This window comes from Brachycentrus maculatus, unplaced genomic scaffold (genome assembly GCF_059751285.1).
Source record: "Brachycentrus maculatus isolate JH-2025_06_01 unplaced genomic scaffold, ASM5975128v1 h1tg000623l, whole genome shotgun sequence".
NCBI lineage: Eukaryota > Metazoa > Arthropoda > Insecta > Trichoptera > Brachycentridae > Brachycentrus > Brachycentrus maculatus.
The window spans coordinates 323,405-329,111 of NW_028281360.1; positions in this window are offsets into that span (position 1 = coordinate 323,405).

Below are 5,707 nucleotides of genomic sequence, written 5' to 3' on the forward strand. Positions count from 1 at the left end.
ATTCGCAATTCGCAATGCGATTAGATTCTCTAGCATTGTCACCCTGGCACGAAACTAGGGCGGCATGCGGATTGAGGAGGTATGCCCGAAGGCCACTAAATGCAGCATTATGGGCGGCATTATGCTATATGCCAGCCGCCCACGGACGACCTAGATAGGCACAGGAATATGGCATCTATCTCCGCATTTCCAGATACTTGCGCCTACCCTGTTCTATCTGAGCTCTGCAGAATATGCTGGAATCGCATCTAGATCAATGTCGGATTTTAATGCGACATCAATCAAATCAGTGAAAAATTACAAATTTTTATTATTGATCAATTTTAGGGTCCATCTTTTCATTGTTTAATTTAAACTGTATAACTTTATTCAATTTATATTGTACAGTATCGAACAGATTAAATTAAACATTTTTTTTCGTATTTTCAACACCCTCTAAAAAAATGTTTTGGGGGTGTTCCTCGTATTATGGACCAGAGCTGCTTCTTTTAGCGACTGAGATGATGGATAGCGAGAAGTATCACCCAATTCTACTGGTAAAAGGTCCTCCCAGAGATACAAAAACGAAGGTCAAATGGTAATGGAATATTTTAGCAGGATTTAACCCCTTGCCAAAAAAAATCGAATTGAAAATCTATCGGCAATCTGTAAGAATCGGCTCTCCAAAATTGATTGCAATACGGTGGAAAAGCTCATTCTGTCCATAATTCAGGTATGGTTGCGAGACGAAAAAATGACATCCACGTGCCAAAACCTTATATAATATGTGAAGCCTAGAAGAGTAAAATCTTTGAGTGAAATAACTAATAAACAAAATATTTTAGAAAACTCTTTACGAAAATACAACAAAAAAAGATTCGTTTCAATTAATCTGTTCGATACTGTACATGTACATATAATGTATATAGGTACTACATACCTTATAACTAACTAACTAACTATCTATGTAACTATAACTGATCGCTTCGTAGGCAGAGAGAATAGAACGCCACACCATTCTATTACCAACCAATTTCTTCTCATAAAATTATTTTACTGTTCTTTATTTACTCATTCGATTTACATGCCCATACCATATCAACTCACTTTCTTAATTTTATCAATAAAATTCAGAAAGGTGAGTTGTCACTATGATTGTTTTGTTTTTGAAAGAAAACAACAGAATTGAGGAAAATTATCAATTCAAAGATACAATTTTGTTTTATACGATTACATTTTTATTTTACACAATACATTTTTAAGAGGGTTTGCAATGTCGCGCAATCATCGTCATGATTTACCGAGTAGTACCACTGAAAAAAAGGACATTTGATGCAGTATTCATAAAATTATAGATTAAGCTTTAACATGCGATTTCTTCAATCAGTTTCAATCAACAAAAACAAACGTAATTGAGAAAAATACAGGTATTTAGCGGGTATTTTAAAATGGTTGAAAAACATTTTCCTCTCGTGGGAATGCTGCGCAGCGTGTCGGGTACCAGGGTAGCAGGCGGCCGAGGAGGCGAGGGGCGGACGTATGTATATCGATCCGCCCGAACCTCCGGTCGCCTTGGCTACGAGCGCGATGCGCCCCCTCCCCCCACCCCGGCCGTAACTCTAACTGCCGCGCAGAGCTTTCCCAGACACCTCGTTCATCTTCTACGCTCCTGGTAGTCGGTGCGGCACTTTTCCGTTACTGCGCTACTTTCCTACTAAATTTAACAAATATTTTATTATTATGGATGTTTATCACCATAACCGCTGTTTATTTTCTGCTCTCCTGATATCGATATATTGTTATATTATTTTTCAGTGTCAGTAATTGACTTTTAGTCCGATTTTTACCCATTTCATATCATTTTTTGTCTTTTCAATGTTACTTATTAATTTATATGACGATATTACTATCAAAAGCCCTGTAAATGCCCAGACTTTAATATTCTTCCTCATCTATGTTGAGATGTCAAAAAATAATATGAAAAATAACTCTAATTGGAGATAATCCAGATTTGTGAACAAGTATTTGGACACACTCAAAGTGTTGTCGATATATTGTAATTATCTTATTCTATATCTTGGTGCTTAGGTCACTGCATACCATATATAAACATTTTGTAGGTTATAAAAAAATTACCATTTTAAAATGCTTCACTACAAGATTCAGATATTTTTATAATCGAAACTTTAAACTTTCACATGATTTTTTTTTCTCTCCTTACTAACATTATTTTATTTTTATGTTAAATTTATATATTTTTCTTTTCATTCTCAAACTATATGTTTAATATTATTCAATATTTAAATATGACATAACTCAAATAAATTTAAAAACATACAAAACGTAGGTTCGCGCTTGTATAAAAGTCAGACAACAGAATTCTTAAATAAAAACGATACAAATACATATTATAAATTGACAAGTAACATATGAAAATACTCAAACGAAAGGGTGAAATTCGGACTAAAAGTCAATTACCGACACAATAAAGACTTTTAATATTTAATCAATTGATTCGGCAGTCGCTTTGTGGTTATATCTATCTATTTTCAATTTCACTTTTCTTGGTAAATACCATTATTTCTTAAAATCTATTGTGACACGTGTTTCCATCATTCCGTGTTATTTTCCCTGTTTGAGAATTACGCGGAATGCATCAAAACACGTGTCGCAATAGATTTTAAGAAATAGTGGTATTTATCGAGTAATACTTTTACACTTATTAAATAAAAAATACAATATATCACTCACAATCACAAACAATAGACAATAAGTGTAAGTCTCTCTCCAAGCACAAGAGCTTAGTCTCTTTATTGGAGAGAACAGCTTAACTAATTTTAAGTCTGTCAAAAGTAGAATTGTGTGGCAAATTAATTAGAGTAATAAAAAAATATTGTAACATAACATAAATAAATAAAAAAATAATAAAAAGGTTTGAGTTTATTCTCCAACTTTTTGCTTATTTTCGAACTGATTTATTTTCTATTATTTTAAGAAATAAAAAGACTTTGTTTTTTGATCCACTCACATAAAAAAACAATGTCTTTTTATTTCTCAAAATAATATTAGAGCTATGTTAGCACAATGTTTCAAAATGCCTACAATATTAACAAAAAAATACAATATTAAATATAAATTAAAATATAAATATGTATATATATATATATATATATATATATATATATATATATATATATATATGTATATATATATATATATATGTATATATATATATATATATATATATATATATATATATATATATATATATATATATATATATATATATATATATATATATATATATATGTGTGTATAAGTTTCAATGTATGCATGATAAGTATTTTTATTTTAACTATAATATACTTAAACATGCCTAATATGAAAACCATTTTATTGATATATGTACTTATACTAAAATTTATCATTTCTTTTTTCCAGGTAAGTGAACGAATATCACAACAATTGGCGGAAATTTCGCAGAAAAGGTAAGTATATGAAACTAAACTAAACTATACTAAAACTTAACTAAAATACGGTATGAATAGCCATTTTCCCGTGTACTTAAGTAGGCGGGGTACCTACCGTGTATAAAATATGATCTACGCTCGTACCTACATAAATATCTTCCCCACGCGATCGCGTCCAGAAGAAAATGGCGTCGCTCTGGCGCTGGGAAATTTATTCCCACTCCGAGATACGCCAGCTCGCCTCCCGGGGGGCGAGAGAGAGGGATGCGGCTATCCACCATCCCCCTAGGCAGAAAGGGACGGCCGGAACGGGGGTGGGAAGATCGCGTGCTCTCTCGCGTTGGAGAGAAATGGGAGATTCCGCGCCACGAGATCCGGAAATGGAGTGCCGCCATTTTGAAAATCTGCAGGACTCGAAAATGGCGGCGAGCGCGAAAAATACTACTCAGACCTACTCATTTTGTTCATTCGACTTAAGATTCTCACGATACTAAATTATTTATATAACCTGGTTTTCATGTGTCTACTGTTCTTCCTAATAAAATGAAAATCAATTTGCATTTAAATATATTTCCTGGGCGTCCATTCCAACCTTTTATGTGTAGTGTAGGCAACTTTTACTTTATTTTTAATTAATATTTTACTTAGTAAAAACCACTATTTCTTAAAATCTACCGTGACACGTGTCTTGATGTATTCCGCATCATTTTCATGAAAATGATGCAGAATTCATCGTAACACGTGTCACGGTAGATTTTAAGAAATAGTGGTTTTTAATAGTGGTATTTACTAAGTAAAACTTAAATTAAAAATGGATAGACTTTACCGCAAAGTGACTGCCGAATCAATAAATGAAATTTTTACTCTACACTAACCCTAGAATGCTAGACTATCGTGAAAATTCACTTCCCTTCAAACCCTTATCTGCACCCCAATGGTGCATAGGGCACTGCATCATATAAACGCAGTGTTTTCTTGATCGTTAACACATGAAGGAAAGGTGATCAGCCCTCCGCTTCAGGTACCAGTCCAGGGTTATATTGAATAAATATTCTGAGCTTTATATATAATATATATATATATATATATATATATATATATATATATATATATATATATATATATATATATATATATATATATATATATATATATATATATATATTAAGGTTTTAAAATTAGAAAGTGTTAAGTTTTACAAATTTTCATGTATGGCTCACATTTTCTAAGAATAGAAACTACGAGTAAGTGAAATTTTGATCTTGAACGTTTCGAGTGAAGATTTCTCCTACATTATCTACCTATTTCGTTCGGGGTGTCCTAATTAGGGGTCTCCAATAACATCATTAACTATTTAACGCTTTCTCGATGTTTATTTGATAATTGTTTTGAAGTTGCATACCCAAAATATCACTTATCGTAATGATTCAAAGCTCAGAAATCAGTGTTATATTGTTTATTCACTGATTTGGCGTTTAATTTGTAGAACTCCATTTTAATTTATGTATTAATTTTAAAAACAAACACAGATTTCTTGAGTCTAGGTACTAAGTTGTATTTTATTAACAAAAATACACAAAAAATTAATATTGTGACAATTGTTTAGCCTAGTTATGGCATTTTCAAACGAATGTGAAGAATGGTAGAATATTCGAACCGAGGAAATTTGACTAAAGAGTCCGCGACACTAACCACGTGACCACAACCCGATATCATATTTAATAATAGCAATTATTGTTAGTAGGTATATAGGATATTTTACAAATATTTAAATCAGTTTGATGTTTCGATAAGCCGAAACGCGTCACATTATATATCATTGTATATATTAAATAAAAGTGGTATTCGATCCAATAATTTTGATTTATTTTGGATACATCACCAAAAGAATTAAAAGTGGAATTCTACCAACTAACTGCATTTACAAAAAAATATGAATATATAGGAACCAACATACACCTAGCATTATGCACTAGGTACCTTGTTTAATTTCGTAAAAAATGTCATAACTTGTTTTTCCCGAGGAGTCTTCATGTTCGCGCAGGTGGTGCAACTCCACTTCATAACAACTGGTCAAGCCTGGTATATGATAACGCAATAACTCCCATAAAATTCAGTTTTACTTGAAACGCTTTAACTCCAGCAAATGCTCTTAGCCTACCATATTCAGTACGCACAATGTTGGATTTCATTAATTGATTCGACGAAGAGGTCTTTAAGGTGGTATGGACATGTGGAGCGAACAGATAACAGAAAAT